General features: G+C 43.6%; 1 protein-coding gene and 1 long non-coding RNA gene across 10 annotated transcripts in view; both read left to right on the top strand.

Moving 5' to 3' along the window:
* Positions 1-22,668, top strand: part of LOC144284695 (uncharacterized) — a 105,138-nt gene extending 82,470 nt beyond the window's left edge. The window contains exons 5-8 of one of the 6 annotated variants that reach the window (XR_013353140.1): positions 16,608-16,694; positions 19,045-19,246; positions 20,319-20,427; positions 22,420-22,668. This is a non-coding gene — a long non-coding RNA (uncharacterized LOC144284695). The remainder of the gene's footprint in view (positions 1-16,607; positions 16,695-19,044; positions 19,247-20,318; positions 20,428-22,419) is intronic. The other 5 variants (XR_013353139.1, XR_013353137.1, XR_013353135.1 and 2 more) reach the window with 5 other exon arrangements.
* The window catches only part of DPP6 (dipeptidyl peptidase like 6), an 823,115-nt gene that overhangs the window by 441,516 nt on the left and 355,920 nt on the right, over positions 1-25,679 (top strand). The gene's annotated exons all lie outside the window — the stretch shown is intronic.

Here is a 25,679-nt window from a genome sequence, read left to right as displayed (position 1 = left end):
GCCTTTGGCCCAAGTCATGATCTCTGGGTCCCAAGATTGAACCCTATGTTGAGCTCTCTGCTCAGTGGGGAGCCTGCTTCTCTCACCCCCCCTGCCCCTTCTCCCCACTCCCACTCATCCTCATCCTCCCACTCTCAAATAAAAAAAATAAAATCTTTAAAAAGAACTCTTAGGGGATCCCTGGGTGGCTCAGCAGTTTGGCGCCTGCCTTTGGCCCAGGGCGTGATCCTGGAGACCCAGGATGGAGTCCCACATCAGACTCCCTGCATGGAACCTGCTTCTCCCTCTGCCTATGTCTCTGCCTCTCTCTCTCTCTCTCTCTCTCTCTCTCTCTCTCTCTCTGTCTCTCATGAATAAATAAATAAAATCTAAAAATAAATAAATAAATAAATCTTTTTTAAAAAACAAAGAACTTCCCTATTTACATCTAATGTGTAAATTGAGCATTTCAGTGTCAAGGGGACGATTGATCAATTCCATCAGTTACCTGCTTGGGCCTTTGTTACATGGTGATTGGAAAAACAGGTGGATCGTTTATTTCCTTGAACCAAATCATAGTACTAGGTTTTATGGTTTGAGGTTTGTTTGTTTGATCTTTTAAATATAATCTTTTTTTTGTTTTGTTTTGGGATAATTGTAGATTTTTAGAAAAGTTGCAGACGGTGCAGAGAATCCTTATGTATCCCTCTCCCAATCTTCCCACTATTAACAGTTTACTATTCGATGGCACATTAGCCAAAATTAAGAACCTAAGATTAGTATATTACTATTAACTAAACTTCAAAGCTGGCTTCACCAGCTTTCCCAGTAAAGAGTACTTTCTTACACGATACAGTCCTGAATGCCACGTTGCATTTGGTTGTCATACCAAATGTCTTCTGGTCTATGACAGTTTCTTAATTTTTCCTTGTTTTTTTTCCTGACCCGGAGTCATTTGTTTATATCAGTATTGTTATAGGCTGACTCATTCCTTCAAATTTGGAGGGATTTGTTGGAGTCCTAGTTCTTGCTCCTCAGAATGTGACTGTGTTTGGAGGTAGGCCCTTTAAAGAAGTAATTAAATTAGAATGAGGTCCTATGGAGAGAGGCCTTCATCCAATATGACTGGTGCCTTTAGAAGAAGAAATCAGGGCACAGACACTCACAGAAGGACGACCATAACTACATCCTGAGGAGGGGCCTCAGAAGCAACGAGTGCTACCCATAACCCGATCTCAGATTTCTGTTTGTTGGAACTTGCAGGAAATGTATTTCTGTTTTTCAGGCTGCTCAACCTGTGATGTTGGTTATGGCAGCCCCAGAAACTAATATAAGTATGGATTCATTTATGTTGATTTTATACTTTTTCTTAAAATCCAATTCTATGTTGTTTAAATTATTCAGATTGTCCCAAATTGCTCACACTTGGTCACTGGGAGCTCTTTCAAGCTGGCTCCTGTGTTTCTTTGGCATCCCCCCATTCTTTTGATATTTCAGCATTTCTTTTCTAATACTACAAGGGGATCTGGGCTTGTTACACATTTTCATTACCCTGGCCCTAGAATCAGACATGTCTCCAAAGAGTTCAGGTTCCTTATTTGAAAATGGCATTTAGAAGCAAAGATCTGTAGTCCCAGGTTTTAATCCTTTACCCATGGCACTAGCATCAACTTACTATGGTTCTGTAATAGTACCAGCCAGGAGGCTCGGCCCATGCCTGATAAACCAGGTTCTCCAAGTTGGAACCATGGTCGCTCTCCAAGGTCCTAATCATGAAAGGCTTTCTTGTGCTAGAGAAGAGAGAGGAAAAAACTGTAAGAATATCACATTTCAGCACATTTATAGTCATTCCCTGTTCATCTTGATGCTAATAAAGGAAGGAAGATATAGCACTTGGGTGAATAAATTCCGAAATCTCAGAATTTAATGAGTAGTACCTGTCTCTTTGCAAATCCATCCCTTGAAGAGGACAAGAGAGCCTCTTTAAAGAGAAAATATGATAAGACGCTGTCCAAAATGTTATGTGTGAACAAAGATCACAAGATTTCAGATTTGCCTAATACCGTGTCTTAGTGATGGCAGTTCAAGAGGAAATGTGTTAAAGCTGTGGCTTGAAGGGTTTAGTTTAGATATGCGCATTTCATGACAGGTAAGATTAGAGGAGTCTGTGGAAGCCGGTAATGAGGTTTATAGAACTTCCTTCTAACTCTGCTAATAAACAAGTGCAAGCAGGCTTAAATGTCTACTTGGGTTAAGATAATTCAGATTCAATATTTCATGGGCTGTAAATTTGAAATAGACAAAATATCAAGATTCTTCTGGTTTTGTGCACAATATTTGATGGTACTTATCTTTGGGTAAACGCTGTTGTGATACATTATACTTTTTCCTTTATCTTCCTAATACTTTGAGCTCTGATGATGGGGTAGGAAGCAGTACTGGTTGTAATGAAATAACCAAACAGTATCTTTCAGTTAAAGACCTTTAATCAACAGATGTTAAGAGCAAAATGGATTCTGCATTTTTACTCCAGTGGATTTTTTATTTTGTGGCTAATAAGCATCGAAGTCCCATAGTGTGATATATTTTGTTTCTTCCCCTTTAAAAAAATTAAGTTTTGTGTTTTCCCTTAGAGCTTTATTCATTTGCCAGATTAAAAAAGCATTTAAAACCATTGTTTAACACATGGAAAAACACACTGATTGTTGTAATTATTTCTTTTTGTGAAGAAATAAGTGCACATTTGTTTCCTTGAGGAAATATAAAATTTTATAGTTGACTGTTAGGAATTAAGATGTTTGTGTCTGTAAGACCTGCTTGAAGTGGTTTTGAGCTGAGAATGTCTTCTGCCCCAACCCTGAGAAAAATGCCCACAAAATCAGATACCTCTAGGACTGGATGGACATATTCCCGAGTGGTCACAGAGGGCATCGCTCTCTTCCTTTAGTTAAAACCACTCCTATATAACCTTTATAAAGAGAACACTCAGTGAGGTATAGCAGAAGTGTCCCCGAGATGAACATTATAACAGACCCTTAAATGCATTTTCCAATTTTTAATAATTTACATTGCATCTCCCTTCTCTTCAGTTTAAAAGCTATAGTGGGTTTTCACATCTCCAGGAAATATATGATGATACTTCCTGAGTATCAGTTGCTAACCTGGACCTGTATAACTAGTCCTTCAGAAGCTCAGCCACACAAGCCAAAGTCAGCTCTACACACAGAGACATTTATGAACTCCATTTTCTTCCAGACTAAATAAAACGTTTTATTTTTTTATGTTTGTTTTATAGACCATCCTTATCTTTGAAGCATCTGGTTCTACTGCTTGTATAGAAAAAAATTAGTATCAATCATCTGCATTTGAATAATTCTGGGGCTAGTAAAACCATTAGCTAGACTCTTGGAGCAAGAGCATCCTTGGTAGGCTGGCCTCAAGAACTCATCTGGCTCATCCTTTTCACATTTAGGAAGCAGGTGTATTCAACACTCAGGCTGCCATAACAGAATGCTACAGACTGGTGGCTTAAACCAGAGAATGTTTCCCAGAGTTGTGGACTCTGCAAGTCCAAGATTAGAGTGCCAGGTGGGGGTGGTTTCTGGTGTGTCCTCCCTCCCTGGCTTGCTGATGGTGGCCTTCATGCCATGTCCTCACATGGCCTTCTCTTTGTGCACCTACTCTCCTGGTGTCTCTCCTCTTCTTGTGAGGACAGCAGTCAGATTGGATCAGGGTCCCATCCTCATGACCCCACCTAATCTAGATCACCTCCTACACGAAGACCTTCCTGTCTCTGAATACAGGCACACTGGGGGTTAGGGCTTCAACATAGGGATGTGGGGGAAGCAATTCAGTCCATAGCAAAGGGTGTTCAGTCTTGTGAGTAAAAGATTTATTTCTCAATTCCCTGGAGCTCCAGAGAAAGAGAATGACACCTTTTTTTTTTTTTTTCCACATAAGGAATCTTTTAAAGTTTTGCATTTCTTTACTCACTACATCCAGTGCAGATGGGTCAGGGTGGCTTCATTTCCTGACTTGACAGCTTCACCTGATTCTGCCCTGGGTTCTGTCCTACCAGGGGGTTTCTTGGAGTAGGTGAGTGCATTGCACATGCTCACAAGTGTAGCCTGCTTGGTGCTGCTGCTGTGTTTTCTGCCCCAGTACCTTACGTAACTTGGTTTGATGTCTCACGCGTCCTCCAAATTATAAACGCCTTCCTCATCTGAATTGTTCAGGTTGTCATTTTAGAATATTCAGAGAATATTCTAAATATTCTCTGTCAGAGAAGCATCACCTGGGAGTTTACTAGAAATACCAACTCTCGGGCCCCCTCCCAGGCTTCCTGAAAAAGAAACTGTGTTTTCATGAGATCCTCAGCTATGAAATGTGAATATAAAAGTTTGAAACACTGCTCTAGATCCATCCTTGATATAAATTAAAAACAGCTACCCACCTGCCACAAGCCAGTCACTTGTGTTGTCATTAAATTTCTTCTCAGTCTCTGCTACTTATCTTAAATAAACCGAGTCACATAGGCTTTTCCTCAAGAGATTCATTTCCCTAAACAGAGTAGCTGATATTTCTGGGTCTGCTGGTGTTTTATTCAGCTATTAGGAGAGCACAGGTCTGTTTCTGTGGAGCCTATTTCATATTACAGGAATCTTTATGATAGTAAGGTCACCTGTGGCAAATGGTAAGGCAAAATTGTGTAAAGTTGCTTATAGTCCATGATTTGTGGTAATTTTCAGTGACATCACCTTTTATTTATATGCTATTTTGATTTTCTAGATAAAAAATAGGGGTATTATTTACATCCAGTTACCTAAGGTCACATTTTAAGTATTTTTACTGTTAGACATTTATTTTGTATTTAGTACACACAAGGTTTTATAAATAAGTAGAAATCCCTCCTCTGTTTAATTTTTTTCATTGTTCACCATTAGAATTTTAGGAGTATGAATAAGGTTATGTGAGGCACATGCTTTCTTTGCAATTCCTTAAAAATATTCAGTAACCAATAATTTAAAATAATTGAAAACTGACTGTAAATTGAAATGCATATAAAGCAGATTTTCTTTTTTTTCCAACAATAATGCATGCTGGTGAGCCAAGCACAAATAACCTGCTTTCTCATGAAAATTAATGCAAGGTTCTTCTAGCACCTACAGACGCTCTGCAGAGCACACTCTCTCAGCATTACTATGGTATAGAACTTTTAAAAAAGTCAGTGAGAAACAAAGCATTCAGTTTGTAAATGGCTTCATTTTTTTAAGCCATTGTGTCCATCATTTGTATTGATAGAAAAGCGTTCTGCTCCCTGTAGCTGATGGTGCCTGACTCCATGGTGCTGTAGCATCCCACAGCTGGCAAAGAACTATTCTAAAACTTTGCTCCATGATTTGCCAGCAGTTGAATATTGGCTTCCAGTTTTTTAGGTGGGCAAAGGCAGCCTACGAATGTAGCTGAGGAATACTACAACTCAGACTAACAAAATTCAGATGCGCCTGACAAAGTAGAAGGAAGAGCTTTCCCCTCCGAAAGAAACAATTTTCAGCTCTTGAGTTTTCCTCTCCCATATCAGTTATGTGGTATAAGTTAACTAAAATTTAAAAACCAGGGGCATCTTGGGGGCACAGTCAGTTGAGCATTCAACTCTTGATTTCAGCTCAGGTCATGATCTCAGGGTCATGAGATGGAACCCCAGGCTGGCTAGGCATGCAGTGGGCTCGGGACTTTCCTTCTTCCCCCATCCCTCTCTCATCCTTCCCTCTCAAACAAACAAACAAACAAAACAAAACAAAAACAAAAACAAAAAAAAAACCTCTCTTGCTTTCAAGATAGTAGTTTCAATCAATCTTCTCAAAGTCTTTCTGTATTTAAGTTAATCACCCTTATAAACCCTTTAGTGGGTCTCGGCTTCCTGAATTGAAATTCCGTCTTGATATTATGGCACTTTAAGCTGAACCCTACTCCTTAGTACTGCCTTCCCTCTCTCTCTCTCTATGCCCTTTACGAAGGCTCTCTTCCAAGTTCCCTGTGTGGTATTTACCAAGTCTTAGTCAGTCCTTCCTTGGAGCCTGGGTTAGTTACCTATGCCTGCAAAACAATCACTTCTAAACCTGGTGGCTTACAATGACAGTAGCCCTTCATTATCTCTCAGTTTCTGTGGGCCAGGAAATTGGGAGTAACCTGGCTCCTTGGCTTTTACTTGACCTTGACCTTGGCTGGGGCTGCCGTCTCCTCTGTGGGCTGCAGGACCCACTTCCTGCCCATTCACTTGGTAGGCAGGTTGGTGCCAGCTCTTGGCTGGAGGCCTCTGTTGAAGAGATCTCCAGCATGGTGGCTACCTTGTTCCATAGGGGATGACTCCAACAGCCACAGCACAAGCTGTGATGTCCTTTATAATCAGCCTCAGAAGTCAGTCTGTCATTTCCACCATATTCTAAAGGCCACATATAGCACTGATTTAAAAATGGTATTTGGAAGGATACCACACAAAGGAGGGAATGACAAGAGGTGTGGGTTATGAGGGCCATCTTGGGTGCTGGCCACTACAGAGCCTTTCTCACTCCAGCCACGCTCACCCTGTACCCCTCTCCACTCCTTCTCTGCAAACCTTCCTGACCTGCCCTGGATCAATGAAACTGCCTAGCACGTAGTATCCGTACCAATCAGGCACTGTGTGCTGCCTTCACACGTAGATTTGTCTCTCTAGATGAGTTACCCTCTAAGTAAATCACTCAAGGGGAAGGTCCTGGTTCTTAGAATATCCTTCACGTGGTCAATATTAATAAAGATTTCTTAATCTTCATTACCCAGAATTAAGAAGGTGAATCTGCTGTGTATAATACATTCCAAACCTTCAACACTATTTATCTTTGGCTAAAGTTAATTTGCATTCCTTATGCATCCTTAAATTTGGGGGTAGGAGTAACTATTGCAACAGTGCCAGGTTTTCTGGGAAACTAGTCTGATACTGCAGTTCGTCTAGGTGATGAGACCTCAGGCATACATGTCTGTGGGAAGCTGATGTCCCATCAAGGTCCTGCTCACAGGATATGGCACATCCCTGAGCAATCTCTGTTCCCTTCTGAATCAGTAAAAGAAGATTAAATTAAACTCAGTATGATCTTACTGTTGGGTTTCAGCCTAGTAGTTGAACTCTTTTAGAATGATAAATCCATTAGCGGTGGTGCTGGGCAGCCCTCTGTCATCTAGAACATTCTCTTCTTTGGCGAGGCCAGAGAAGCACGTTTTCAATATTGGAGATGCCAAGCCATTTTACCCATTAGAGATTTTATCTTTTGGATTGAGTTTGACATCTCCTCTATAGCATCCAAAAACCACAGTGATTTTGGATTAAGTGAGGCCAAGAATATATTGATGGGTTTGAACTGGAACATGTGGCTCTCTCCTGCCCTCCCCGCCTCCATTTGGGAAAAACATCCCCATGGTTATTTTGCGGCTAAATTCTAGCCTGTCAACATAGTTAGCCTATGTTTATAGTTACTAATTTGAGTAAAGAACAGTCAGACTGGATGATAGAAATGCAGTTTTTCTGCTTTCAGACTTGAATAGACCCCAGGAAACATTCCCAGATAGAGCTTCTGGGAAGTGTGGTTTTCCCCCATGTCTTTCTGTATGCACACAATTCACGTATGGAATATCTTGAGCATCTCTTTTCTCAAGTGGACTAAACAGACTCCTTAAAATCAAGCTAATGGCGTCAGCTCACTTACCAATGCCTTTCCAGTTACAGATTGAGAGTCAGTTATGACCCAGATCATGTTCTGATGCAATCCAGATCACTGGAGGCTGATCCAAATGATAATTTTCTATATATGTCTTCAGAATTTGCAGCCCTTTGGAAGGATGTGAATGGAATAATGCCAAGCTGCCTGAACTAGCAGATTTCAGGATGATCTCCCACCAGTGATCTTTCAAACTGACTCAGTGACACCTAAAACTCCTCAATGAAAAAATTTTTTTCTGTCTTTGTGGTTATAATCCTTTTCCAACTTTTGTCTGTGTATAATTCACCAAGGGATGTTATTAACGCGCAGATTCTGTTTGTTGATCTGGTCTGAAGGCCCCATGTACCATCCATGGAGGTACTAGGATGCATAAACTCCTACAAAAATACATCCTGAACGGAAGAACCTTCACACAAGCTTACAACCACCTCCACAAGCTTTCATCATGATAACAGAAAGGGAAAACAGTAGAGGTGCAGTGCTTGTCACTATCGCCTTGAACGGATGTCAGGCTTGCATCTAGTAGTCCCTGGAAGGTCAACCTTTGTAAAATCCCAGCTCGTGATGGTAGGAGAATGACCACCCATTGGTCTGGGATGGAGAGTGGAGGCCTATCTTTGAGACTCAATGAATGCACTTTATTGACAGGGAGGGTATTTTTCCAGGAGGTACTTTCTTACCTGATTTGCCATTTTTTTGAGTTAGAGCTCGGAGCTTGGTTCTGGGTGTGTTTGCATTTCGCATAGCATTCTTGGAGGCTTGGTGGCAAGGTGGCCTTGGGTAAGAACAAGAACATCCCATTGCATTCAGATTTGTGCTTAGGGGCTCAGCTGGGGGGAGAAGGTGTGCTGCTAGGGGACACCCCACCCCAACATCCCATACTCCTGGTTCTGCTCCTTTTTTCTTTCTCTTGAAGTGGTGAGAGTCTGAAAGGAGGCCCCTGGGCAGATGCTGTCCTGGGGTCAAAGGAAGAGCCCTGGAGTTCCGGGGCACAGTGTGCATGAAAGTTTGCGGGCCACAGAGCCACACAAACCCAGGTTTGAAGTCTTGCTCTACCAGTCACTAGGGATGTGACATCAGTGCTCCCTCCATAGTCTGCACCCTCAGCTCTCATGGCTGAGAGTGTAGTGCTGTCTGATTGTCAGCAGATCTTTGGGAAGGACAGAACCCCTGCAGGTCTAGCACACTGCAAAACTCAGAAGCCCTCAGCTCCTGTCATGTGGCTGCTGCTCTCACTCTGGCCCTCATACTCTACAGGGCTTCCCACAAGTCATTTCACATCTTTGAGTGGCAGTTTCTAGACCCGTGAAAAGAGAATGAATTGGACTAAATCATCTCTTCATCGTTGGCCTAAAGCCTTTGTTCTGTATGGGTTGTAAATTAATACACGAAATTCAAAGGATGCCACATGTTTTTGGGCAGTCGTTTATTAGAGGGAGCATGAATCCAGCTATGCATTTACGGTACTGCTGTGTGTCGTGTTTATGACAATGGCCCCAGTGCCAGCATGTAGCAGGCATTCAAGAAATATTTATTTAATATTTGAAATAACTGGCTATGTCAGTCACAGCCCCAGGAAATAGATGGCACGTTCCCAATGAGTGTTTGAAGAGATGTAATGAGAGACAATTTAGGAGCAGGCAGGGCTAGGAGAAAGCCATCATAATAAATGGTGAAGCATTCTGAAGCTAGAAGAGACAGAGGGAACTAGTACCCCTCGGCCGGGGAGTACATACCCTGGCTCCTCTCCCTGACTTCCTGGACTCCTCCCACTGGCCAAACCCAACAGAAACCGAGAGCATAAGGCAATGAGGCTGAGGCTGGCCACAGAGGTCAGCTTTCTGGGATAAACAAGTTGACAGTGAGCAGAGAAGCAGCTCAGAGGAGTCTGGCTGGAGTTTGACCAAGAAGAGGCCTTTGGGGGGCACCTGGGTCGGTTAACCATCTGCCTTTGGCTTAGGTCATGATCCCAGGGTCCTGGGATCGAGCCTCACATAGGGCTCCCTGCTCAGCAAAGAGTCTACTTCTTCCTTTCTCTTTGCCTCTCCCCCTGCTTATGTACTCGCTCTCTCTCTCGCTCTAATAAATAAAAGATCTTTAAAAAAAGAAGAGGTCTTTGTCACCTGTTATTCTTTATTAGGAAAGCATTTGGATACCTGAATACATAAATAAAGAATACAGAAAAAAATGAATGTAACAAAATTGTTGTCAAAGCAGTGTTTTACTGGTAAAGTGCATCTTGGCAATGGTTAATGAAATGGGAAACTGTGAGATGCCTACCTTAATCACTTTTACAAATTAGTTGCATTTGCAGCATGGCTGAGGCTTTTGACTATGTTGTTTAAAGCCAAATATGAGAAGAACTATGGAATGTGAGTTTATTTTCTATTCAAAAATCCAGGAAGCAAATAGGTTATTCAAAGGTATTGATGATATTTTGCAGACATCACACAAAGACATTCAGTGATGGGAAAAATAAGAGTTTTATCCAGGCAATAACAAGGCTGAAGAAATGTAGAGAATTCTCTCATCTCTTATTACTGTGGACTTATTGTAGAGTTATTTTATGGTCTTCTGTTTTTAGTATATTTTCTTACTATGGAAAGAAAATAAGCACCATGTTTCCCACCAATGTGGACACATATATAAAAATTTTAGGCTTCTTCCAACCAAGATGTAAAAATAATGATATTGTCTCCTATGATCTCCCACCTTGCACACCACTGGAAAGATACAGTGCACTTGTGCCATCAGCCTAGAAACCTCTCCACGTTAAAGACACAATATTTGTCTCAATTTACACAGATCTGTGTTCCAGGTTAGGGTTGTGTCTAATCATAAGAGAAAGTTGTCCAAAGAAAATCCAGTAGGTCATGCCTTAGTTTCCTGTTGCTATTGTAACAAACCAGTGGCTCAAAATCATGCAAACCATCTTGCATCCTGAAGCTCAGAAGTCTCAAATGTGTCTCCCCAGGCTCAAAATCTGGCTTACAGGGCTGTGCCCCATTTGGAGGTTCCAGGGGAGCATCTATTTTCTTGCCTTTTCCAGCTTTTGGAGGCATCCCACCTTCCTTGACCGGTAGCTCTTCCATCCTCAAAGCCAGCAATGGCCCCTCAGCCTATCTAACACCACATCACTGACTCCAGCTCTCCACCTCCCCTCCCACATTTAAGAATGCTAGGATTATATTGGGCCACCTGGGATAGCGTAGTCCCATTTTTCCCTGGAATGCTGTCTATAGTATACTATCCCCCAGGGTATTCTTCCTATTTTAAGGTCATTTGACTAAGAACATGAATTTCACCTGCTGTGCCACTTTCCCTTTGCCAGGCATAGTCACAAGTTCTGGGAATTAGGATGCAGACATCTTTGAGGGACCAGTAGTCTGCCTCCCACCAGAGAAAACGTGTTACAGTGAAGTAATTCTCACCCAGAACAGTTATGTGATGGCCTCTGTAAGGACCCACCTCACACTGAGTTCTCTGGAATCATAATATAGGATGGTAAGATGCTTATCAGGGTACAGAAAACTGGATTAGGAATTAGGATAGAGGGATCCCTGGGTGGCACAGCGGTTTAGCGCCTGCCTTTGGCCCAGGGCGCGATCCTGGAGACCCGGGATTGAGTCCCACGTCGGGCTCCTGGTGCATGGAGCCTGCTTCTCCCTCTGCCTGTGTCTCTGCCTCTGTCTCTCTGTGTGTGTGACTATCATAAATAAATAAAAATTTTTAAAAAAAGGAATTAGGATAGATTCTTGATCTAGAAGTTGCCACTTGACAACTGTCTGATGTTAAGTAAATCTACTGACATCTAAATAAATTTTTTTCCACCAGTTTTTCACTTGTAAAATGCAGGCAGCTCCAATCCATCATCCTTCTGAGAGTCCTCCAAGTTCAAGACCTCCCTTTAGGTGAGGTGAAGGTCATGAGGGGTAATTTGCTTTGTCATGGTTCTTGTGTTCTTGTTGATTTATAATTATCTCAGATGCCCATAAAGCTTTATGCACATTTAAAGTGAATTATTTCTGTATTGTGTAATTAAATGTAGATGAATTTCAGCTTAAATGATCAGATAGTTAACTTATTCTTTCCTTAAGCAGATGAACAGACTGACTCAGTAGCCAGTTCCCTGTTTCCTTCCTGCTCCCTCCCTCCAGCCAGTCATTGGGCTGTCTTAGGCTGGACTCATGGTCTTACCAAAGGATCAGGTTTTGAGTTGAACAGATTACAGTAATGCATCGTGGGTACCTTCCAGAAATGGGTTAAAAAGTATACTTATTTTTCACATTAAACCACTTGGGGACTACACCAAACAGAACTTAGAAACTCCTACAGTATATGTGAACTGGTAAAAAGAGCTGTCAATATTGGAGCATAAGCATTTTAGGGTTGGTGTCTTCTGGATATAGGTACTTGTTACAGCCCTGAGCACACCTCCCTGCGGGGGCTCAGCCACTACCCGGGTTCGGGCTCAGTATCCATCTATCATAAGTTGGGGCGACATCAGCTCTGTTCTGATGTGGGCTCACTAGTAGTGGATGCTTCCAGGAAGGTGGTGACCTCAGTTGGCTGGGACTTCTTCCTCTTCTTCGTTATAGGTTTATTTGAAAACAGTTGTGCATATTTTTTAAATAAATTTATTTTTTATTGGTGTTCAATTTGTCAACATATAGAATAACACCCAGTGCTCATCCCATCAAGTGCACACCTCAGTGCCCATCACCCAGTCATGCCCACCCCCTGCCCACCCACCTCCCCTTCTACCACCCCTAGTTCGTTTCCCAGAGTTAGGAGTCTTTCATGTTCTGTCTCCCTTTCTGATATTTCCCACCAATTTTTTCTCCTTTCCCCTTTATTCCTTTTCACTATTTTTTATATTCCCCAAATGAATGAGACCATATAATGTTTGTCTTTCTCCAATTGACTTATTTCACTCAGCATAATATCCTCCAGTTCCATCCACGTCGAAGGAAATGGTGGGTGTTTGTCGTTTCTAATGGCTGAGTAATATTCCATTGTATACATAGACCACATCTTCTTTATCCATTCATCTTTCGATGGACTCCGAGGCTCCTTCCACAGTTTGGCTATTGTGGACATTGCTGCTAGAAACATCGGGGTGCAGGTGTCCCGGCGTTTCATTGCATCTGTATCTTTGGGGTAAATCCCCAGCAGTGCAATTGCTGGGTCGTAGGGCAGATCTATTTTTAACTCTTTGAGGAACCTCCACACAGTTTTCCAGAGTGGCTGCACCAGTTCACATTCCCACCAACAGTGCAAAAGGGTTCCCTTTTCTCCGCATCCTCTCCAACATTTGTGGTTTCCTGCCTTGTTAATTTTCCCCATTCTCACTGGGGTGAGGTGGTATCTCATTGTGATTTTGATTTGTATTTCCCTGATGGCAAGTGATGCAGAGCATTTTCTCATGTGCATGTTGGCCATGTCTATGTCTTCCTCTGTGAGATTTCTGTTCATGTCTTTTGCCCATTTCATGATTGGATTGTTTGTTTCTTTGGTGTTGAGTTTAATAAGTTCTTTATAGATCTTGGAAACTAGCCCTTTATCTGATACGTCATTTGCAAATATCTTCTCCCATTCTGTAGGTTGTCTTTTAGTTTTGTTGACTGTATCCTTTGCTGTGCAAAAGCTTCTTATCTTGATGAATTCCCAATAGTTCATTTTTGCTTTTGTTTCTTTTGCCTTCTTGGATGCATCTTGCAAGAAGTTACTGTGGCCGAGTTCAAAAAGGGTGTTGCCTGTGTTCTCCTCTAGGATTTTGATGGAATCTTGTCTCACATTAATGTTTCATCCATTTTGAGTTTATCTTTGTGTATGGTGAAAGAGAGTGGTCTAGTTTCATTCTTCTGCATGTGGATGTCCAATTTTCCCAGCACCATTTATTGAAGAGGTTGTCTTTTTTCCAGTGGATAGTCTTTCCTCCTTTGTCGAATATTAGTTGACCATAAAGTTGAGGGTCCACTTCTGGATTCTCTATTCTGTTCCACTGATCTATGGGTCTGTTTTTGTGCCAGTACCACACTGTCTTGAGGACCACAGCTTTGTAGTACAACCTGAAATCTGGCATTGTGATGCCCCCAGCTATGGTTTTCTCTTTTAAAATTCCCCTGGCTATTCGGGGTCTTTTCTGATTCCACAGAAATCTTAAAATAATTTGTTCCAACTCTCTGAAGAAAGTCCATGGTATGTTGATAGTGATTGCATTAAACGTGTAAATTGCCCTGGATAACATTGACATTTTCACAATATGAATTCTTCCAATCCATGAGCATGGAATATTTCTCCATCTCTTTGTGTCTTCCTCAAGTTCTTTCAGAAGTGTTCTATAGTTTTTAGGGTATAGATCCTTTACCTCTTTGGTTAGGTTTATTCCTAGGTATCTTATGCTTTTGGGTGCGATTGTAAATAAGATTGACTCCTTAATTTCTCTTTCTTCAGTCTCATTGTTAGTGTATAGAAATGCTCCTGACTTCTGGGCATTGATTTTGTATCCTGCCACACTGCCAAATTGCTGTATGAGTTCTAGCAATCTTGAGGTGGAGTCTTTTGGGTTTTCTATGTGGAGTATCATGTCATCGGCGAAGAGGGAGAGTTTGACTTCTTCTTTGCCAATTTGAATGTCTTTTCTTTCTTTTTGTTGTCTGATTGCTGAGGCTAGGACTTCTAGTACTATGTTGAATAGCAGTGATGAGAGTGGACATCCCTATCTTGTTTCTGTACTTCCAAACTCGTTCTATGAGGCCAGTGTCACCTTTATTCCAAAACCAGACAAAGACCCCACCAAAAAGGAGAATTATAGACCAATATCTATGAACATGGATGCAAAAATTCTCTACAAGATACTAGCCAATAGGATACAAGAGTACATTAAGAAGATTATTCACCATGACCAAGTAGGATTTATCCCCGGGATGCAAGGCTGGTTCAACACTCATAAAACAATCAATGTGATTCATCATATCAGCAAGAGAAAAAATAAGAACCATATGATCCTTTCAATAGATGCAGAGAAAGCATTTGACAAAATACAGCATCCATTCCTGATCAAAACTCTTCAGAGTGAAGGGATAGAGGGAACATTCCTCAACATCTTAAATGCCATCTACGAAAAGCCCACAGCAAATATCATTCTCAATGGGGAAGCACTGGGAGCCTTTCCCCTAAGATAAGTTGTGCATATTTTTAAGTACCAATTGACAATAAGTTTAAGTGTTATGGAGCTAAAACAAAGGATGAGATTTTACTATAAAAACTTAGATGTAGGGGCATGTGGGTAGCTCCATGGTTGAACATCTATCTGTTTTGGGCTCAGGTCATGATCCCAGGGTCCTGGGATCAAGTCCTGCATTAGGCTCCCCACAGGGAGCCTGCTTCTCCATCTACCTGCATCTCTGCCTCTCTCTGTGTGTCTCATGAATAAATGAATAAAATCTTAAAAAAAAAAACTTAGATGCTACTTTAGGATTGGACTAAGCGCCTTTGCTACTACAGAGACATGAAAATGCTGAGGATATGCGGCTAGAGTTCATGTCATCTTTCCAAGACAGTCCCAGTGGTTACCCTATCAACTTTAGCTCTTCACCCAGCATAAAGCCAACCAGTGGGAGAATATCCAAGCCAGAAACTTACCATTTTGTGTTTTTTATTATAGTATGGAGTAGAGGATGGAAAATCAACCTGTTATAGGACTACTGGGGTCTATATTCATAAAAATAACTTTTGCAATAAAAACTTTTAGTTATTTATTTGGTTGAGGACTACTAAATACAATTTTGTGGGAATTTGCTGAGTCATGGTGATGACATGACCCGACCTCAGAGGAGTGCACAGTTCTACAGGAGAGAGAGTTAAATGTAGAAAGTCCATGGAGTAGTAGTAGTAGTCTTAGTAGTAGTCTTACTACTTACAGTAGTCTTACTCCATGTTGACCCTGGTGCTTTCCATGGGGGCAGGGCACGTCTCACCCTGCTCTCTGGGAAAGCTGTGGTCAGGATATATGGTCTGCAGGCTCCTATGTCGCCTTCACTATCTTGGTCCAGAGGCACACAAAAGAAGAAGGTCGTAGGGTCAGGGCTACACTGCTCTGGCTCTTTGGTTATAAGAGGAAGTGTTGGAGTGACATATGAGACCACTGAGAGGAGAATGTCTTTGGAAAAACATCAGCCAAGTGGGTTATTTGAAAAATGGAACCGTAAATACTCAAAAGCAATTTGTGTGAATAGATCATTGAACGCAAAATTCAAGGAGAATCGTTTTCTACGCTAGAAGGTGAACTGTTAAGAGAGTAATATGTGAGATTGACCAAAAAATTCGCACTTCCTCCAATAAAGCTGTTAACACTGTTCAACATCAAGAGGTTTATTTTCTTCAGAAATTATTTTGGTAAAGGTCCTTATGCCCATAAAAACACCAACCAAGACCATTCTAATATCTGTAAAAAAAAATTGTAAACAATTTTATTTTATAATCTCATTTTCACATTTTTTTCTTTTTCCCTCTGCCTCCCTTCCTTAAATGGATGGTGTTGAGATGCATTCATGCATTATTGGCTTTATCATTCATGTTCTCAAGTGAGGGATAAGTGCATTTCCTCAATGTTTTATATCTTCCTTCCTTCGAAGTAAAGTTCCTTTTGGGAGTTCAATGATATGATACTCAAAGGTCGAGTGATTTGAAAGCAACTTCAGCCTTCAGAAGGGGCTAATATGCTTGGTTGAAGCATGGTGTACATGCTAACCTAATATTGCTCGTCATTGTGGCAAAAGTATTATAAACATCTACAGATTTGAGTTTGACACTTAGATGTTGGTTTTCACCCATAACAGAATTGAAATAAAGCCTACTTTTCTTCTTTAGCTCACGTTACCTGCTGAATTCATCTTATGTCTCTACTGGGTGGTTCTTACAGGCCTGTCTTATGTCTTCAATTGTAAGCTGTTCCAGGTAGGAAGCCACTTGTCTCTGCTTCTGTGGCCACAGCAGCCTTTGGGCACCAGACATTCATTAGTGGTGGAATCAATGGGATAACCAGGGGTAGCTTTCTAAAGTTAACTCCTAAAGAGTTGATTCACCTCGGCCAAGATCGAACCAGCAGAGTATTTAATAAAGCAAACCTGAGCTATGAGTGGTATGGAAGATCTAAATCTTCCTATAAATCTAAATCTTGCTGTATCTTTTATTCTAAATTATGAGCATTTTGTACTTCATATTAATACTACAGCCAAGTAAATGCACTTAAAAGAAACCTAGATACATGCAGAGCTCTGTATTGCAAACTTTGAATAAGGATGATATGGCAAATGAAAGTGGCAGTTGAGAATTTGGTGTAACTTCTGTTGAGAGATTGTTGTTGAAAATGGGAAAGGATGAATTCTTCACAGAATTTCACAGAATACTTACAATATTATTGCAAAGAAACTTTGAAGTCAGAAATCAGCTGTGACTACTGGCCTCTACAGATAGAAAAATCATTCTAAATTTTTATTTATTCTGAACGTCCCCTTTTTAGCCTAGCACTCCTCAAACAAATTAGACATTTTGCTAATACAGAGTGAGTGATTGAGTATTCAGAGAAGCATCGTGTTCCAAAGCTAGAAATAATTCTCAAGAATATCCAGCCTATATCCCCAGATGATGTAGTCCAAAAACATGTGATTTAGGTCTCAAGGACTTGGATTCGGTTCCAAATCTGCCACTTCACATCTGTGTGACCTTGGGCAAGTCATTTAACTCTTTGAGCTTCAGTTTCAGTTTCTTACCCTTGTTTCCATCAAATTCAGTGAACTCTGTGAAACCCATTTGAGCTTGTCAGCGGAGTTCAAGCATGAGTAAATTAAAGCCTTTTCCGAAAATTTAGCTGAACAACTATAGGCTGGTCAGCTGGGTCTGGCACCTGGCTCTGCAGTCACCTACTCTCCACACCTTTATGCATTGAAGTCGCAGTGACTCTGCTGCTCAGGTGTTGGAGGGTTCCGACAGTAGATGGTAGTACTCTGGAGCAGCGTCCCTGAGGGACAGCCCTGTGCTGTGACTCCCTTCTGTAACCCGTTCTAGGGACTTCATCCTGTGAAGCGAAGCAAACAAGGCAGGTTCACAGCATATGGCAACACGGGGACTGTCTGTTCACACTTTATAGGGAAGATGTGGAATTGTCATCGTCAAAGATACGGAAACAAGTCCCATAGTCTCGAGGCTGCACTCGAGTCCTGGCCGAGATAGCGTTGACCCTGAGCACTTGGAGCCCCTGCTGGAAGTCGGGGGGCACTGATGTAGGGGCAGCAGCTCCTGCCATTTGCAGAACCTCTGGATGTCTCTCCGGTGAGGAAGAGTGGCACCAAACATCTCGGGCCGCGGGGGCAAGTGAGGGCAGGGCCTGCCATCAGCCGCTCAGGGATGTGGAGCACGGTGTTAGCACACCTGGCGTGACTGTGGTCCTCGCCAACGTGGAAGGAGTTCTAGCCAGGGCTGTGTCCTGGAACTTTCTCACAGTCCCAAAGCAGACGCAGTCACAGGCCTGTGTCCGTCACCCTGAACTCGGGGCTCTGGGCTGCTCCACTCACCCAGGCCCCGGCTGCGCCCACAGTCTCAAACCCTTTTAAACAGCCTGCTGCATCCCACCTCTGGCCAGTGTGCTTTTCTGGAAGCAGACAGCACTGTGCCGCTGGGTTCGCATAATGAGGCAGGTCACTAAGGAAGTGCCAGTGCTGTGGAGTGACTGCACTCCCGCTGACCTGAAGGTCATGACAGAGGTACACCGCAGGATTCTTTTCCTGTGGTGACATCTACTAAGGGGCCGTATTCATGATTGCCCACCCTGCACCAGGCATTCCAGACACTCTGTCCATGTTGCCTTCCATCCTCCCTTCACTATGGCATCAGGTCTTGTCCCCACACACCACCAGGAAAGCCGAGCCCCCGAGTGTGATGTACAGTCACCATTAGGGACTGAATGTTTAAGGGTGTTGAAATCTAATCCCCAAAGTGATGGCATCTGGATGGGGGCCCTTTGTGGGTAATTCGTGCCATTATAAGAAGAGGCCAGAGGACTAGTTCGCACTGGTCCTGCCCTGTAATGACGCAGCAAGAAGACAGCTGTGCGTGAGGCAGGAAGCAGGCTTGAACCTGGACCCCAGCCTTGTTGGCGCTCTGATCCCAGGCTTCCAGCCTCCAGAACCATGAGATGTTGATCCGTATTGTTTAAGCCCCTGGTCTATGATACTTTATCATAGCAGTGGAAGCAGACCAAACTAGTAATGTAAGTAGCAAAAGGTAGAGTTAAATCTTTTCCATTCAGGAAACAAGCAGTGACTGTCAACGAGGTGAAAACACCACGGACTCTGGTCCTACAATGATGGATCATGATGAGGCCCTGCCCCCGGCATGCGTGCTCTCTCTAGCACTCAGGAGGAGACGGGCCACCACGTTTCCAGACAAGGAGACACATCTCAAGAGGGAAGTGCTGATGAGATCCAATGAGAAATAACCGGGAAGAAAGAGTATGTTAATCCACTCTTGGGGGATAGGGATGGATGGGGTGTAGAGGGGCAGAGACGTTTGCACTGGGCTGTGAAGATGAGGTGGCTTTGAGCATGTGGAGATGAGCAGGAAAGTTTGCCAAGGTTTGCAGGTGGGCAGGAGCCAAGGCCTGTTCCTAGGGAAGGATGGCACTCTGAGAACAGCTCCCAAGGATACTTGCTAGTAGCCAGGAGACATCAGGTGGGAAATGCCCATACGTACCCCACAGATGCAGGGGTACAGGCAGCATATGGGAGAAGGGAGCCTGTGTCCCACTTCGGGCTGCTGCAGCAAACCTAGGCCCCCCAGCTCCCATCCTGCACTCCTCTGGGGCCCCGCAGGAGACAGTCCTGCCCTGCAGAGGTCGCTTCGGCAACTCTTCAAGGCCACAAGTTCAGTGTTTTCAGATGGTTTTTGGAGTCAACACATAACATCAGGCTCTATTTTTCTTCTTCTTTTTTTTGTTTTGTTTTGTTTTGTTTGTTTTGTTTAAAGGTTTATTCATTTATTTGAGAGAGAGAGATAGAGGGAGCCCGTGAGAAAGAAGAGCAGAGGGACAGGAAGGGAGAAACTCACACAGATTCCATGCTGAGCACAGAGCCCAATGTGGGGCTCCATCCCATGACCCTGAGATCATGACCTGAGCCAAAGCCAAGAGTCAGACCCTTAACCGACTGGCCACTCAGGCGTCCCTAACTTTTTTAATTCAGTTCCTTTCAGTTGGTATTTAAGACCTCTCATTTCTTTCAGAGTCTGCCCCATGACCCAGGACAGGCTCCAGCTCCCCTCTTAGCTCTGTCCCCTGCGTGTGCAGGCGAGGCCCTCACTCCCATGTCCCAATATCAGTCCTGGCTAGAAACCAGATCACATCTACTGCAGGCCTCTCCACCTCTCCACTTCCCTGGGAAGGGAAATCGGGATAATAATAGGCGTGTGTCTACCTAAAGTGGTTTCTGCTAAGTACTTCAACGGATGAATCCCTGAAATAATGGTCCTAGCAGTTTAACTTCTCAGGTTAATGTGCAATGATATTTAGGTTCCTGTGAATTCCAGGTGCTGCGCTGGATGGGTTTCTGGAGCAGCGATCATTTGGTGATTCCCTTGAAAATTGCCTTCACAATGCTGCCGTTGTACAAGAACAGAGCATCCACACTTTCTGGAGGTGAATGTCCACACCTCCCCTTAACGGCAACCACCATTCATTAGTTCTGAAATCACAGCTCCGAGTCCCTTGCTTAATGTGTCTCCCAACATTCTGGGGGAAACGGGGGCTAATGTGGGAAGATGAGGTAATCCTTTATAAGGATACCCTTCTTTCTTAACATCTATCTGAGGACTTTGAGAAGAAAATATTTATACTCTTTTCAATTGGGAAAGAAAGTGCTCTTGCTAGTGTGCTTCATCCTGTTTAGATGAACAGCCTTTTAGCAGCCACAGCAGATTTTATAATCCGTTTGAGTTTTTACTCATTCATTCATTCACCAATAGGTTTGTTGATCTATTTAATGCTTATGTATGATGAGCTTGGTTTTAAACTTCAGTGCGCTAAAGCATGCAAGACACAGAAGTGGGCACAAAATGTAGTGAGTTTTCTGCTAGTGATGTTACTGATCATGCAAAATATTTCTGACGAGGGAGATAGAAGCTGCATGGGGTGAGAGCTGCTTCTTATGAACTTGCGCTGATACTGTGGGTACATGAAGCCAGCTGAGGGCCAGGGTTTTGGCATTGGTGCTATTAAGAGTACAAGCCAGAATTCTGTGCAGGCGTGTTTCCACACCATCCTATAATATGCCAGTGAATAGAATTTTGCATCTGAAAACCTTCCATCGCAAACCCTTTTGTGTGTGTTGTGGAGAATGGAGAATATAGACTTGGAGTTTGTGTATCAGTCATCCATAGACAGTCCCACTGATATTTTCAATAGGTAGAAACCATTTGTACCTCATGATGTTCTAATCTCCTGAGCAGGAAGATCAAGCTTTCCTTAAAACCTCTTTGGTTAATAACCATCCAAAGAAACAGTTAAGGTTTCCCATCTGCCAGAGGGAAAAATCAGGCAGGAAAATAGAAGGTCTCTTCCAAGTTTCAAACAAACCAGTGTCAGCACGCCTTTCTGGCTGTATAAGTTATGGGATTAAAGAAAAGTGCATTGTAATCGATGAGTAAAACAGTTATTCGTTTAGGATGTATGGGAGACACTCTATGTATCACTATGGTATGAGGTTCCCCAGAGGGACTGCCTGTGTAATCAGGAAGGGGACAGTCTCCGCCCATGGCTACCTGGGTGTCACCTTCCCAAATGCTGCATCACCTCGTTACAGGAGCAGCAAACTCCCTGGACGGCCTGTCAGTCAGAGACACGGCAGGAAACCTTATCTAACTCGGGTGGTTCAAGAGACGGTCAGGAAGGACATTTGCAGAGGTGTGGGCAGGGTCACGGGAGCGTCAGAGGCAAGCCCCCCCCCCCCCCCGCCATGGTAGCAGCACCCCTGATGAGCACCAGCTCCGAGCCAGGATGGAAGGAGCCAAGAGTTCCCCTTGGGGCCAAGAGTTCCCCTTGGGCGGGCAATGCGATGGAGGCTGCCTCCTCCTACAGGCCTGGCATCGGGGGTGGGAGCCCCGCAGAAGAACTCCTGGCCCAGACTCCCCTCCTGCCCAGCCTTACCTACGTGCCTCCCATTGGCCCACCCCGAGCCCCTGCAAGAATGGGCCACCCGGCCCAGCAGAGAAGGTGCGGGAGGAAGCTTGGGAAGGTGCCACTGACCCAGCACAAAGCATAGTGGAGAGAAGGGGTGGCCTAATGGTGTCGCAGCTCCAGAGGCCTCGGTCAGGGTCCCAGATGGCCCAGGACAGGAATCCGCATGTTAAGGGGCGCAGGGTCCCAGCACACTTTCATTGTGTCATTTCGAGAATTTACACGAAGTTTTTTCGAGTGACTTTCTCACTGTATCAACTGGTTTTCTGCTGTCCTAGAGACTAGATAATTATTATTTCTTTTGTCTGAGAATCTTTGGATGGCTCCATGTGGAGATGTTGGTCCCATCAGGCTTGGGCCAGTTTCTGCAGTCAGTAGACTCGTGACTGTGGCATTTCTACAGGTTCGATGCATTCCAGTGCATTCTAACAAGATCCCCATGCTTGCTTCCTCCAGGTTGCCACCAGGTCCCTTCACCTGTCACTGAATATCCCAAGTCAGACAACTACTTCTGCTTTTCCTTTCATGTTGACGAGTGCCGCAGCTCCAACACACGCCTGGGGTCTCCTCGGCATAAACTGTGCTCGTGTTTCCTCAATACATTTTACCTGTGACAATAAAGGTGTCCTTAGGGTTTCTCTGACTGCAATATGTAAGGACAGTGGGTCGTGAAATCTAAATTTAAACTGACCTCCTCCGACTGACTTATTTCACTCAGCATTTGGGGAATATAAATAATAGTGAAAGGGAATAAAGGGGAAAGGAGAAAAAATAAGTGGGAAATATCAGAAAGGACACAGAACATGGAAGACTCCTAACTCTGGGAAACGAACTAGGGGTGGTGGAAGGGGAGGTGGGCAGGGGGTGGGGGTGACTGGGTGACGGGCACTGAGGGGGGCACTTGACGGGATGAGCACTGGGTGTTATTCTGTATGTTGGCAAATTGAACACCAATAAAAAATAAATTTATTATTTAAAAAAAGTATAAAAGAGTTACCCATATATAAAAGTATAAAAGTACCCAACATGCATCAGAGTGTAATCAATAAATGTGTCTGAAAAAGGAAAAAAAAATTAGTTTAAACTGACCTGGTTTCAGTGGAGTAAAACATAAACAGTGTGAATCTGGTGTAGAGTCTGAACTCACCTGTCGCATTCCTTTTTTTTTTTACATTTTTAAAATTTAAATTCAATTCACCTGTCCCATTCCTGATGCGTGCACCTTGCGGGTAGCCGGGATTTGCTGTTGCCAATGCAGAACAGGTGTCAGTGGGAATTAGGTGAGACAACCTTGCAAGCAGCCTCCAGGCTCCCTTCCTTCCCAGTGCACGGGGGTGACTCTGCAGGAGGTAAGGCCCCGCCTGTGGGTCCAGACTGTGAGGTGTCCTCCTAACCATGCGCCACCCCCCATGGGTTCTTCCTCCTGAGCCTTTGGGGTCAGCATGGTCTTTCCAGTGCTGCCTCGGTGCACCCTACCTTCTTCCTGCTTTTGCTCTTCCCCACCTTTGCTCACCTGTGCTGGGGCGGGGTTTCCATCATGAGCGTTTTCTAATCAAAGCACCGTTATCTTCTGGTCTGCAAAGTATGTCTGCAGAGAGATGATGAATTCCCCACTAGGTATCTGCGTCTCTCCAGCATTTTGTTAGATTTTATTTGTTTATTTGAGAGAGAGAGAGAGAGAGAGCGCGCGCACACAGGCTGGGGGAGGGGCAGAGGGAGAAGCCAAAACCTGCTGAGCAGGGAGCCTGACATGGGACTCGATCCCAGGATCCAGGGATCATGACCTGAGCCGAAGGCAGACCCTTATCAGACTGAGCCACCCGGGTGCCCCTCTTCAGCCTTTTTGATCAGCACTGGTATAAACCATGATACTTGTTTATTGTTGTTGCTCTTGTGCTCATGGCTGTTCCTGAGAGGAGAGGTGTGTGTGTAAATCCTGGATTCCAAGGCTGTTAAGGGCTGTGAGAGAGTGTGGTCAGGGGCTTTGAGAGAGAGTGAGCAAGAACGCACTGGTCTCTCCAGCCAGGACCAGCCCCAGGAGGCAGGGACCACACAGAGCCGTGCTTTCCGTGTGGCTCTAATATCCGGTTCCTCCGTCCAATTACCATCTTTTGTTGTGCTTCTAGCACCTTTATGAAAAAATAAGCACCACCAATAAGGAAGATGAAGTAAATGAGCCAGTAAGACAGAAAATGGGGGTGTGCGTCCAACGGGCTGACGTGATGAATATCGATGGCCGTGTGTCAGTTGCTAAATGTTATTTAAAACGTGTTCTCGCCGTCTTAAAGTCCTGTGTTGTCCTCCTGAATATGGAAATACAATGATTAGAAAGCTGTTTTACCGTCCTGAGATATATGCACCATTGATTTTGTAATTTGTTGCTACCTTCTACTTATAGTAAATGGTCCATGATACATAAAAGAAATTTATGTCAGAGCTTTTCACGGAGAATAAATATTAGAAAGAAAATACGTTTAGACAATAGACTGGAGCAGTGGAATGGGGAGATCCTATGCTTGGGTTTGCGTAGTTCGTTTTCTCCCAGTAATTTTAATAGTTGCTATGTGAATATTTTACTTTTTTAGGGTATTTGATTCCATCTTGTTCTGATAATGGGTACATTTTAAGGCACAGCGGGGCCGAGTTACAGATCTGGGTCATTTGCAGTACACTTTCTCTGGTGTCAATCAACAAATAAATGATTGCTTGCTGCCTTCTAGGAGTTATTAAAGGTGGCTTACAGCATCCTTCAGTGACGTCTTATTGCATTTTGGACTAAACATTAAATACGCGGCGTTGTCCACAAGGCAGGTTTCAGGGGTTCCACCCCACCGGGCCTCATGCCAGCCTCACTGTGTGCCCTCACAGTGCAAAACCCTCCCAGCTATTACCTGGCCTCGCTCCTGCACATCCCTCAGAGTAAATCCCACTTCCTCCTAGAGCCCTCACCTCCCTCTTGGTGCCAAATCAATATTGGCACTCCTCCCATCCTTTTATGCCCTGTAGCACCCTGACTTGCTCTCATCTCATGGTGGCATTGCAATGGCCTGCTGTCTCTCTCTCCTACTGGGATGAACACAGGGACGTGTCCCTTTCCTTCACGGCTCCTGATCCATGCTTATGCTTACAGTTGCTGCCCCCCGCACACAGTCGACCTTTGCCACTGCAAGATAGTACAGTCCAAAACTATATAACGTGCAAACCTAGAACCTGAATGAGCCCCTGTAAGCTCTCTCTGGGTGGAGAAAGAGCGTATTGCCAGCACACCTGAAGCCCCTTCACCTCCCCTCTCCTCTGAGCTCTGTGGCATCCTGGATTTTATGGAAACTCCTTTCTTGCTAGTCTTCTTAGACTTAAGTGTGAACCCTTTGCTTATACTGTAGACCTGCCCATTTTTCAATTTTATATAAATGAAATCATTCATCATATATTCTTTATGTCTGACCCATGTCACTTAAAATCGTATCAGTGAGATTCATTCATGCTGTGCATGTGTACAAATGGATATTTCTATTGATGTATAGCATTCTGTTATATGGCATATAACACTGAGGTGGGCAAAATAAAGACTTCCCCAAAATGCCTGTGCCCCAATCTCCAGAACCTGTGAATATGTTAGGTTACATGTCCAAGGGGGATTCAGGTTCCTGATGGGATTAAGATTGCTAATCAGTAGTATTTCTGTGGCCAATTAATTTCCCTGATGCTATGTATCT

Source organism: Canis aureus, chromosome 15 (assembly GCF_053574225.1).
Source record: "Canis aureus isolate CA01 chromosome 15, VMU_Caureus_v.1.0, whole genome shotgun sequence".
Taxonomy (NCBI): Eukaryota; Metazoa; Chordata; class Mammalia; order Carnivora; family Canidae; genus Canis; species Canis aureus.
This window is presented reverse-complemented; position numbering and strand designations above follow the sequence as displayed.